Here is a 13,729-nt window from a genome sequence, read left to right as displayed (position 1 = left end):
TAGAAAATCTAGAGCTAAAAAGTAAAATAAATGACAAATTTACTAAAATGACCTCAAAGTAGATTTGGTATGGCAGAAGAAAAAGCTCATAACATGAAGCTATATTAATAGAAATTACCCAATCTAAAGAACAGTGAGAAAAGTGGATAGAGCCTCAGAGACCTGTGGGAAAATGTCAGTCATCCCAACATCCATGTAATTGATGATCCAAAAGGAGGGGGGCAGAGAAAATAGGATAAAAAACATGTGGAGAAATAGTGGCTAAAAATGTCCTAAGTTTGGCAAAAAATTTTCAGTTACAATTCCAAGAAGTTCAACAAATCTCAAGTGAAATAAACAAGAAAAAAATTACAACTTTTAGTCAAATTGCTGAAAAAGGATAAAGATAAAAGATAAAAAGAGATACTAAATGCACTGAGAAAATCATGACACATCACATAAGAGACAAAAAAGATACACTAAATTGTTGACTTCTATTTAGAAATAATATTAATAGAGTCCCAAAATATTGGAAAGTCATATTCAAATTAGTACATGAAAAAAAATCTTTTGACTAAGAACTTTATATCCAACAAAACTGTCCCACAAAAAAAGGAGGGGCAAAAGAAAGGCATTTTCCGATAACCAAAAACAAATAAATTGTTTTTAGCAGACCTGTTCTCTTAGGCATGAAGGTCTTTCTGTAGCATTTCTACATTAACAAATTTTTTTAAATGAACAAAAGAAAAATTACAACCTTTAGTCAAATTGCTGAAAGATAAAAAGATAAAGATAACAGATAAAAAAGAGATACTAAATGCACTGAGAGAAAAATGACACATCACATAAGAGGCAAAAAAGTACATTAAATTGTTGACTTCTCATTACAAATAATATTAATAGGGGTATCACCTAGGGTCAAATCATGAGACAGAATCTATACAGTAATTTAAGAAGAGAAAGTTTAATATTAAGAGTTATTAACTATCACTAAGGATTGGAGTAACAGGGTATTGATGAGTAAGAAGTAAAGTAATATAAGGAGCAGCCACTACTTTTAAGGTTGAGATAGAATATCCAAAGAAGAAATCCCCTAGCCAGGGCTGAAATCAAGACTTGTGACCTTTTGTGTTTGGTTGCTTTCAGTTAGCATAAATTCTGTCAGCTTATTCACATTCAACCATGTATAATAGTGTATAGTAGGAATAACAGAGTCCCAAAACATTGGAAAACCATTTTCAAATTGATAAATGAAAAAAACATTTCAACCAAGAATTTTATATCCAACAAAACTATCCTACAAAAAAGAGTTTATTCTTTTTTATGGCTAAATAATATTCTATCATATGTATACACTACAATTCTTTTATCCATTCATCCACTGATGGCTATTTCCCACTTTTGGCTACTTGGATAGTGCCACCATGAACATGAATGCATATGTATTTCATTGAGTACTTGTTTTCAATTATTTTGAGTACATACCTAGGATCCTTCACTTGTCTTGAATAATTTTGCTAAATATAGAATTCCAAGTTTGTGGAAAATTTTTTCCAACACTTTAAATATTTAACTTCATTCTTTTCTTGCTTACATGGTTTCTGATGAGGAGTGTGCTGTGATTCTTATGCTTGTTCCTCTGTAGGTAAAGTATTTTCTCCAGCTTCTTTCAAGATTTTCCCATTGTCTCTGGTTTTCTGCAATAATTTTAGAAAGTTCACAGCTATTTTAAAAATATTTCTGCTGCTATGTTCCCTTCTTCTAATATTCCAGTTACACCTGTTATACGTTTTGAGATTGTCCTACAGTTCTTGGATATTCTGTCCTAGCTTTGTTATTATTTTTTCTCTATATATTTAAGTTTGGGAAGTTTCTATTGGTCTATCTTCATGTGTACTGATTCTTTCCTCAGCCAAATGGTCTACTAATAAGCTTATCAAAGGCAGGCTTCATTTCTGTTACAGTGTTTTGATTTCTAGTGTTTTCTTTTTTGTTTGTTTGTTTGTTTGTTTGAGACGGAGTCTCTCTCTTTCGCCCAGGTTGGAGTTCAGTGGCTCGATCTCGGCTCACTGCAAGCTCTCCCTCCTGGGTTCACGCCATTCTCCTGCCTCAGCCTCCCCAGTAGCTGGGACTACAGGCGCCCGCCACCACGCCCGGATAATTTTTTTGTATTTTTAGTAGAGATGGGGCTGTGTTAGCCAGGATGGTCTCAATCTCCCGACTTCGTGATCCGCCTGTCTCTGTCTCTCAAAGTGCTGGGATTACAGGCGTGAGCCACCGCGTCCAGCCTCTAGTATTTTCTTTTGATTCTTACGTTCAGCTTTTTCTTGTTGTAAGGATGGGACTGGTGGCTTCTTAGGTAATTTAAAGACCTGACCTTTTGCTTAGCGGAGTGCTTTGAGATTGGTATTAAAGTGTCTATCTTTTATTGTTACAACCTGTAGCTTAACACTTACACCATTAGGTTCTATAAGCAAAATGGGATGGTGAAACAATTAGCAACTTTAGTGTCAAAAAGCATTTTTGTTGCCTTTAATGAAGGACTTTATTTTCTACCTTGGTTGAATCAACTCATCCACAAACTAAAGATACAGTTGTTGAAAAGGTCCAAAAGTCACAAAGACATTTCATAGACACATATATTTTTCTCTAGAGGCAGTAGAATTTTTGTTTACAAACCAAAAGTTTTTTAAGATATTGAACTTCTACAGGCAAGGATCTTTATATAAAACATTTATGTAAGAATCAAAGTCATATATTGAACTGAATGTGGTTGAAAAATTACTTTAAAATTTACATAGTAACTATCAACTATTTGCTTAAATTAACAAAATACTTGTTTTTTATGATTCTGATGACTTCATAATAGTTTTTGGGTTATTAATCCTTAAGAATATTATATCAATAAGCATTAGTGAAATCAGCACTATCCTAGGCATTTGGAATAGTTTTTTACACATTAAAATTTTCTGTTATTACTTTGACATAATGGCTACAATCAAATATAACCTTTCAAAAACTACCTGGTAAACATTGTGACATTTATTCCTGTGGCTAAAAATTTTTTTAAACAGCTTTTAAATAGTAAAAACCATTAAGATGCTTATTTGAGTTTTGATCAAAAGGCCTTCTAGTTATGCAAAAACTCTGGACTGACAGAAATATCTCTGCTTTCAAAATTATATATGGCTACATTAAGGAATTTTTAGTGTCTCTTGTAAGAAGTGAAAAGGCTATATGTGGTTGCTCATTAATCTCTGCTCCTGTGTGTATTTTTGTGTATGGTGTATGTTGTGTGCATGCATATGTATGTCTGTGAAGTTTTATCTTCTTGATTGTTTTGTAGAAAATTATTTTAGTAGTTTCCAATATGAGGCATTTTTAGAAGCTCGTTTATGCCATGTTTAGATTGCATAGTGGTTTGTTATTGAATATAATAATATTACATTATTATTTATCTCATATAATTTTGTAATTATAATGCTTATTCATCTTCCCAGCTGTCTCTTTGAGGTCACCAATTGTAGCTCTATAAAACATGAGCTTTGTATCATAAAACTGCATTCACTTTGAACATATGCACACAATCAGTTTACAGACATGGTCACATCTTTTTTTCATCAACTTTTATCTGCTGGAACTTTACAAGCCAGATTAGCCAGAAGTCTAGAATTTTCCTTATGGTTTTTTTCTCCTTGATTTTATCATCCAAAAACTCTGGTGGCTTAAACATCTGGTGCATCCTTACCTTTTGTTTTATTATTATACTTTAAGTTCTGGGATACATGTGCAGAACATGCAGGGTTGTTACATAGGTATACAAGTGCCATGGTGGTTTGCTGCACCCATCAACCCATCATCTACATTAGGTATTTGTCCTAATGCTATCCCTCCCCTAGCCCCCCACCTCCCGACAAGCCCTGGTGTGTGATGTTCCCCTCCCTGTGTCCATGTATTCTCATTGTTCGACTCCCACTTATAAGTGAGAATATGCAGTGTTTGGTTTTCTGTTCCTGTGTTAGTTTGCTGAGAAGATGGTTTCTAGCTTTATCCATGTACCTGCAAAGGACTTGAACTCATTCTTTATTACGGCTGCATAGTATTCCATGGTGTATATATGCCACATTTCCTTTATCCAGTCTATCACTGATGGGCATTTGGGTTGGTTCCAAGTCTTTGCTATTGTGAATAGTGCTGCAATAAACATACGTGTTTATGTGCCTTTATGGTAGAATGATTTATAATCCTTTGAGTATATACCCAGTAATGGGATTGTTGGGTCAAATGGTATTTCTGGTTCTAGATCCTTGAGGAATCCCCACACTGTCTTCCACAATGGTTGAATGAACTAATTTATGCTCTGACCAACAGTGTAAAAGCTTTCCTATTTCTCCACATCCTCTCCAGCATCTGTTGTTTCCTGACATTTTAATGATTGCCATTCTAACTGGCATGAGATGGTATCTCACTGTGGTTTTGGTTTGCATTTCTCTAATGACCAGCGATGAACTTTTTTTCGTATCTGTGTTGGCTGCATTAATGTCTTCTTTTGATAAGTGTCCATTCATATCCTTCGTCCACTTTTTGATGGGGTTGTTTGCTTTTCTCATGTAAATTTGTTTAAGTTCCTTGTAGATTCTGGATATTAGCCCTTTGTCAGATGGATAGATTGCAAAAATTTTCTCCCATTCTGTAGGTTGCCTGTTCATTCTGATGATAGCTGCTTTTGCTGTGCAGAAGCTCTTTAGTTTAATTTGATCCCATTTGTCAATTTTGGCTTTTGTTGCCATTGATTTTGGTGTTTTAGTCATGAAGTCTTTGCCCATGCCTATGTTCTGAATGGTATTGCCTAGGTTTTCTTCTAGGGTTTTTATGGTTTTAGGTCTTACGTTTAAGTTTTTAATCCATCTTGAGTTAATTTTTACATAAGGTGTAAGGAAAGGGTCCAGTTTCAGTTTTCTGCATATGGCTAGCCAGCTTTCCCAACACCATTTATCAAATAGGGAATCTTTTCCCTATTGCTTGTTTTTGTCAGGTTTGTCAAAGATCAGATGGTTGTAAATGTGTGGCATTATTTCTGAGGCCTCTGTTCTGTTCTGTTTGTTTATATATCTGTTTTGGTACCAGCACCATGCTGTTTTGGTTACTGTAGACTTGTAGTATGGATTGAAGTCAGGTAGCATGATGCCTTTTTATTTACTGTGGAAATGTAATGTTTATTTTTAAATTTTTATGTTATTTTATTTTATTTTATTTTATTTTTTTTTTGCCACAACCAATATTTATTAATTTCTTACCATGTGCCATGTGTCGTGGTCAAATACTTTTTTACAGGCATTATCTCACTAAATTTTCACAGAATCCTGTGAGGTTCCCATTTTAAAGATAGTAGTGGTATGGAATGAGACCACCACTTCTCCTGTTGTCCTTCCCAGCTTCTCCCCCACCTCCCCTTTTCCCTAGTTTATAAGACAGGAGAAAAAAGAGAAAGCAAAAAGTTAGAAAGAAACAGAAGTAAGATAAATAGCTAGATGACCTTGGCACCACCACCCGGCCCTGGTAGTTATTATAATAATAATAATAATAACAATAATAATAATAATATTAACCCCTCACCAAAACTACTGGTGTTATCTGTAAATTCCAGACATTATATAAGAAAGCACTGTAAAACTTTTTGTTCTGTTAGCTGATGTATGTAGCCCCCAGTCACGTTCCTCACACTTACTTGATCTATCATGACCCTTTTACTTAGACCCCTTAAAGTTGTAAGCCCTTAAAAAGGCTAAGAATTTCTTTTTCGGAGAGCTTGTTTCTTTTTTTTTTTTTTTTTTTTTTTTTTTTTTTTTTAATTTATGAAGTATTTATTGATGATTCTTGGGTGTTTCTCAGAGAGGGGGATATGGGAGGGTCATAGGATAATAGTGGAGAGAAGGTCAGGAGATAAACACATGAACAAAGGTCTCTGGTTTTCCTAGGCAGAGGACCCTGCGGCCTTCTGCAGTGTTTGTGCCCCTGGGTACTGGAGATTAGGGAGTGGTGATGACTCTTAAAGAGCATGCTGCCTTCAAGCATCTGTTTAACAAAGTACATCTTGCACCGCCCTTAATCCATTTAACCCTGAGTTGACACAGCATATGTTTCAGAGAGCATGGGGCTGGGGGAAAGGCCATAGATCAACAGCATCCCAAGGCAGAAGAATTTCTCCTAGTCAGAACAAAATGGAATCTCCTATGCCCACCCCTTTCTACACAGACACAGCAACAATCTGATCTCTCCTTCCTTTCCCCACACTTCCCCCCCCCTTCCTTTCAACAAAACCGCCATCGTCCTCATGGCCGGCTCCCGATGGTCGCTGTCTCTTCGGAGCTGTTGGGTACACCTCCCAGACAGGGCGGCCGGGCAGAGGCGCTCCTCGCTTCCCAGACGGGGCCGCCCGGGCAGAGGCGCTCCTCACTTCCCAGACGGGGCCGCCCGGGCAGAGGCGCTCCTCTCCTCCCAGACGGGGCGGCCGGGCAGAGGCGCTCCTCGCTTCCCAGACGGGGCAATGTTATTTTAATTTACTTGAAAAATGATCTCTAATTTTTACTTTCAAGGATAATAAATGGAAAGTACTATTTTATGAGCTAACTACTGCTAGAGCAAAATCTGTATATTAATGGGATATGTTCAAAGCCAAGTCACTATCACTTTGCATTTGAATTTGCATTTGAATTGAATTGAAGGGGAAATAGAAAATTCAACAATAATAGTTGGTGCCTTCAATACCACATGGATCAAATTGCTAGGACTACCATAATAAAGCACTGCACTGAGTGTCTTAAACCACAGAATTTTATTTTTTCGTGGTTCTGGAGGCCAGAATTCCAAGATCAAGGTGTTGGCAAGATTGGTTTCTCCAGAGGCTTTTTCTCATTGGCTTGCAGATGGCTGCCTTCTCTGTGGGTCCTCACTTTGTCTGCAGGTGCGCATCCCTGGTATCTGCCTCTCTTCTCATAAAGATACCAGTCACAGTGGATTAAGGCTCCACTACTCCATTGTAATGTACCGTTAGTTACCTCCTTAAGGATTCTGTCTCTAAATGTAGCCACTTTGGAGTTAGAACTTCAAAATATGAGTTTTAGAGAATACGATTCAGCCCATAATACTCAATTTTCGATACCTGATTAAACAACTAAATAAAGATCAACAAGGAAATAGAACAGTTAGACAATACTGCAAACCAACCAAACCTAAAAGACATCTATAGAACATTCCACCTAACAACAAAAGAATGTAAAGGGAAATTTATAGCTCTGAATGCTTATATCAAGAAAAAAAGAAAGATCTCAAAGGCATAAGCTAATCTCCCACCTGAAAACACTGGAAAAGAAGAGTAAACCAAACCTAAACCAAGAACAAGAAAAGAAATAAAGATCAGAGTAGAAATAAATAAAACAGAATTTAGAAAAGAGTAGAGAAAGCCAATCAAACTAAAATCTTGTCAAAAGAAAATTGACAAACTTTTAGCTAGTTGATGAAGAAAGAAGAGAGAACACTCAAATTAGTAGAATCAGAAATGAAAGTGAGGACATTTTGTTTTCTGCACAGCAAAGGAAACAACAAAATGAAAAGGTAACTACAGAAAGGGGTCAAAAATTTCTAAACTAAAAAGTTAATATCCAAAATATGTACCCCATATCTATAAGGTTTTAATCTCCAATTCTATAAGAAACTATACAACTCAATAACAAAAAAACACAAGTAACCCCATTAAAAAATGGGCAAAAGACCCAAATAGACATTCTTTCCAAAGAAGACATACAAAAGACCAACAGGTATATGAATAGATGTTCAGCATCACTAATCATCAGAGAAATGCAAATCAAGACCACAATGAGATATTACCTCATACTTATTAGGATGGCTATAATAAAATGTCAAAAGATAACAAGTGTTGGTGAGGATGTAGAGAAAAGGGAACCGTTGTATACTATCAGTGGCCATGTAAGTTGGTACAGCCATTATGGAAAAGAGTATGGAAGTTCTTCAAAAAATAACAAATAGAACTATCATATTAGTTCATTTTCATACTGCTAGAAAAAAATGCCTGAGACTGGGTAATTTATAAAGGAAAGAGGTTTAATTGATTCACAGTACAGCATGTCTGAGGAGGCCTCAGGAAACTTACAATCATGGCGGAAGGTGAAGGAGCAGCAAGGCACCTTCTTCACAAGGCGGCAGGAAGGAGAAGGGCCAAGTGAAGGGAGAAGAGCCCCTTATAAAACCATCAGTTCCCCTGAGAACTCACTCACTATCATTAGAACAGCATGGGGAAACTGCCCCCATGATCAATTACCTCTACATGGTCTCTCCCTTGGCAAGTGGGGATTATGGGGATTAAAAATCAAGATGCGATTTGAGTGGGGACACGAAGCCTAACCATATCATATATAATTCAGAAACCTTACTTCTGGGCATATGTCCAAAAGATATAAAATCACTATCTCAAAGAGATATCTGTACTCTCACATTCATTGCAGTGTTATTCACGGTAGCCAAGATAAAGAAACAACCCAACTATCCTTCCATAGATAAGTGGATAAAGAAAATATAGTATACGTACAAGATGAAATATTATTCAGCCTTTAAAAAGAAGGAAATCCTGCCATTTACAACAAAATGGATGAACCTTAAGGGCATTATGCTAAGTGAAATAAGCCAGACATAGAGAAATAATGCGCAATCTCCCTTACATGTAGAATTTTTTAAAAAGTCAAACTCATAGTAATAGAGAGTAAAATGATGGTTACCAGGGGCTGGGGGTTGGGGAAAAGGGGATATTGGTCAAACAGTACAAACCATCAGCTATAAGATGAATAAGTGCTGGAGATCAATGGACAGCACTGTGACTATAGTTAACAACATATTGTATACTTGAAATCTGCTGAGAGAGTAGATATCAAGTGTTGTTATACACACACACAAGTAACTATGTGAGCTGACAGACGTGGTAATTAGTTTGGTTGTGGCAATCATTTAAAAATGTATACATATATAAAAGTAACTCATTGTACACCCTAAATATATGCAATTTTCATTTGTCATTTATACCTCAATAAAGCCAGAAAAATGAAAACAAAACCAAAAAACTAATACAGCAATATAGGAATAAAGCTGCACATCATGACCAAGTGGGATTTATCCCAGGAACGTTAGGTTAGTTTAACATCCCCAAATCAATTAGTTATATATTTTATTTTACAATATATTTTCTTATACATCATATATCAAAATAAAACATTTGTATGATTATCTCAATAGTTGCAGAAAAAGCATTTGACAAAATCAAACCATTTTGCATGATAAAAAACACTCAAAAACTAAGAATAGAACTTCCTCAACCTGATAAAGGGCATCTACAAACAAATCCACTGCTAACATCATACTTACTTAATAGTGAAAGGAGGGTGCTTCTCACTGACATCAGAACAAGACAAAGATGTATACTCTCACTACTTTTATTCAACACTTTACAGCAGGTTCTAGCCAGAGGAATTAGGCAAGAAAAAGGAAATAAAAGATATCCAGATTGGAAAGGAAGAAGTAAAACTATCTCTATTCACAGTTGACATATTATTGTTTCAAGGAAATTCTAATGAATTCACTAAAGAATTATTACAACTAATAAATGAGTTCAGCAAGCTTGTAGGATACAAGATCAATGCACAAAACTCAGCTGTATTTCATAAATTTACAATGGACAATTGAAAAAAATGAAATTGGCCAGGTGTGGTGGCTCACGCCTGTAATCCCAGCACTTTGGAAGGTTGAGGCAGGCGGATCACAAGGTCAGGAGATCAAGACCAGCCTGACCAAGACAGTGAAATACTGCCTCTACTAAAAATACAAAAATTAGCCAGGCCTGGTGGTGGGCGCCTGTAATCCCAGATACTTGGGAGGCTGAGGCAGGAGAATCACTTGAATCTGGCAGGAGGAGGTTGAAGTGAGCCGAGATTGTGCTGTTGCACTCCAGCCTAGGTGACAGAGTGAGACTCCATCTCAAAAAAAAAAAAAAAAGAAAGAAAGAAAATTAAGAGGCCAGGCTCGCTGGCTCATTCCTGTAATCCCAGCACTTTGGGAGGCCGAGGCGGGAGGATCAAGAGGTCAGGAGATGGAGACAATCCTGGCTAACACGGCGAAACCCCGCCTCTACTAAAAATACAAAAAAAAAAAAATAGCCAGGCATGGTGGCGGGCGCCTGTAGTCCCAGCTACTCGGGATGCTGAGGCAGGAGAATGGTGTAAACCCGGCAGGCGGAGCTTGCAGTGAGCCGAGATTGTGCCACTGCACTCCAGCCTGGGTGAAAGTGCCAGACCCTGTCTCAAAAAAAAAAAAAAAAGAAAAAAGAAAAGAAAATTAAGAAAACAACTCCATTCATAATATCATTAAAAAGAATAAAGTACTTAGGAATAAATGTAACAAAAGAAGTGCAAAATATATACTCTAAAAGCTATGGGACATTGTTGAAATAAATTTAAAAAGTTTTAACAAAACAAAAAATATATATATAGATCTGATGACTTAACATTGTTAAGATGACAATACTCTCCAAGTTAATCCACAGAATCAATGAATTCCCTATCAGAATCCTAGCTGACTTCCTTGTAGAAATTGACAAGCTGATTCCAAAATTAATATACAATTGCAAGGGACCCAGAAGAACTGAAACAATCCTGATAAGGCAGTACAAAGTAGAAGGACTCACACTTGTCAATTTCAAAACCTCCTGCAAGGCAATGGTAATCAAGACAATGTTCTGGCATAAGGATAGATACATAGGTCAATGAATAGATTTGAGAGTCCAAAAATAAACCTATATGTCTATTTAACAACTTTTCAATGGCTGCCAAAACCATTCAATGAGGAATGAATTGTCTCTTCAACAAGTGGTGCTAGAACAACTGGATAAGAACATGCAAAAAATGAATTTGGACCCATACCTCACACCATATACAAAAGTTACTAAGAATGGACCAAAGATCAATGTAAAAAACTAAAACTATAAAGCTTTTAGAGGAAAACACAGGTGGAAAATCTTCATGGCCTTGGTTTTGACAAAGACTTCTTTAATATGACAGGCTATGCATGAACAACAAAAGCAAAAGTAGATAGATAAATTGGACTTAATCAAAATTAAAAGCTCTTGTGCATCAAGGGACACAATTAAAAAAGCAAAGGATAAAACACAGAGAAAATATTTGCAAATCATATATCTGATAAGGATTTAATATTCAGGATATATAGAGAACTCTTACAAATCCGTTATAACCAACCTAATTAAAAAACGGGCAAGGGATTTGAATAGATTTCTCCAAGGAAGATACACAAGTGGCCAATAAGCACATAAAAGAATGTTTGACCTCATTATCAGGGGAAATACAAATCAAAACCTCCATGAAATACTTCTTCATATTAACTATGGTGACTAGAAAAAAAAGGTTAGATAACAACAAATGTTGGTGAGGATGGGGAGAAATCAGAATCCTCATACCCTGCTGGAGGGATATAATGGGTGCAGCTGCTTTGGAGAACATCTAGCAGTTCCTCACATCATTAAACGTAGAATTACCATATACCTTAGTCCCTTCAGACTGCTCTAATAAAACACCACAGACTAGGAGGCTTATAAACAACAAAAATTTACTTCTTACAGTTCTGGAGGCTGGGAAGTCCAAGATCAAGGCATCACCTGATTCTGTGCCTAGTGAGGGCCCACTTCCCTCTAGACAGCCATTTCCTCACTGTGGCATCACATGGTGGAAAGGACAAGAGTCCTCTCTTGGACCTCTTTTATAAGGACATGAATCCCATTAATGAGTGCTCTGCCCTCACAACCTAATCACCTGCCACAGGCCCCAGCTCCTAATATCATCACCTTTGGGATTAGGATTTCAATATCTGAATTTGGGGCAGAGGTGGGGGGAGATAAACATTCAGGACACACACACACAGAATCTAAAAGAAATGAAAACATCTATCCACATAAAACTTGTACATGAATGTTTATAGGAGTATTATCCATAATAGCCCAAAAGGTAGAACCAACCCAAATGTTCATTAACGGATGGATAAACAAAATATGGTGTTTCCACACCATTAATATTATTCAGCCAAACAAAGGAATGAAGATGCTAAAAAATGGATGAACCTTGTAAACTTTATGCTAAGTGAAAGAAACCAATCACAAAAGACCACATATTGTGTGACTTCATTCATATGAAAGTCCAGGATAGGGGAAATCTATAGAAACAGAGATAGATGAGTGGCTGCCTAGGTTGGGGGGTGGAGAGTTTAGAGCAGAGGAGGGTGATGGCTAAAAGGCTTTGTGAGGTGATGAAAGTGTCCCAAAACTGACTATGGTGATGGTTTCACAAATATATTAACCCATTAATCTGTGTACTTTAAATGGGTGAATCGTATGGTACATGAGCATAAATCTGCTTTATAAAAAGTGATAATTAGTACAAAATCAATTCCAGAAAGTTTTTACATTTTTATTCTTTATATGTACTAAGCAGTTGCACCCAACACTGCCCAGGGATCGCCAGTATCTGTGGGTTTAGCTCTGCCTTTATGGTAGAGCAGTGACGGACTCTGACGGGACAGGCCACGCTAAAGCAGCAGCCTCTCATTCTGCTAACTGCACGTAGGACTCATGTGTGAACTGCCAGACTCACCTCCTGCGAGTATGTGTCTTGTCCATAAGGGCTTCAGAGCGACCCCCCCCACTTCCCACTTTATTGTCTTGTCTTCGCTTGGCTCCGAATTTGTTGATCATAAAAGTTCTGATGATAACTTTGTGCTTTAAAGAAAGAACTAAATTGTGGACTCACCCATAGATGGGTGGCTCATTGTATTAAATAATAAAAAGGCACGAGCACCTTTTTTTATAAAAATAAACTGAGACAAGATTTGTTTCAACAGTGGATACGTTTGGCAGACCTAGAACCTCTTGACTTTGTATTTCTTACAGGGGGAGATCTGCCATCCCACCCAACACAAAATCCTGAGGAATGCATTAAAACAACAACAACAACAACAACAAAACCAGATATTTGCATCAGGAAGATAAAGGAAAGGAGAAGGAGAGTAACACGTGGTGCAGGAAACAGCTGCCTGCAGTAGGAAGTGGGCTAACTTGAGGCAGGTGTAAAACTAAGAGAAACTCAGAGTGAGACTTTTTAGAAGGAGTGGAGTTAAAGCAGCAGGGAACAAAAGGCAGAGCCTCGGCCGGGCGCGATGGCTCACTCCTGTAACCCAGCACTTTGGGAGGCCAAGGAGGGCGGATCACGAGGTCAAGAAATCGAAACCATCCCGGCTAACATGGTGAAACCCCATTTCTACTAAAAATACAAAAAATTAGCCGGGCATGGTGGTGGGTGCCTGTAGTCCCAGCTACTCGGGAGGCTGAGGCAGGAGAATGGCATGAACCCAGGAGGCGGAGCTTGCAGTGAGCCGAGATTGGGCCACTGCACTCCAGCCTGGGCGACAGAGCAAGACTCCGTCTCAAAATAAATAAATAAATAAACAAACAAAAGGCAGAGCCTCAAGACTGCAATAAAACCCACAGTGCGGGAACAGGTGCCCAAGGCCTGGGACAGTCCAAAGCTGAGGAGAACAAGCCTGAGGGCACAGCAGAGGTAATTGTGTCCCTAGGATGTGGGTGTCAAGAACGTGGACAGCTCCTGTCCAGGAGCTCCCCAACTGA

This window comes from Pongo pygmaeus, chromosome 17, assembly GCF_028885625.2.
Source record: "Pongo pygmaeus isolate AG05252 chromosome 17, NHGRI_mPonPyg2-v2.0_pri, whole genome shotgun sequence".
Classification (NCBI taxonomy): Eukaryota; Metazoa; Chordata; class Mammalia; order Primates; family Hominidae; genus Pongo; species Pongo pygmaeus.
This window is presented reverse-complemented; position numbering follows the sequence as displayed.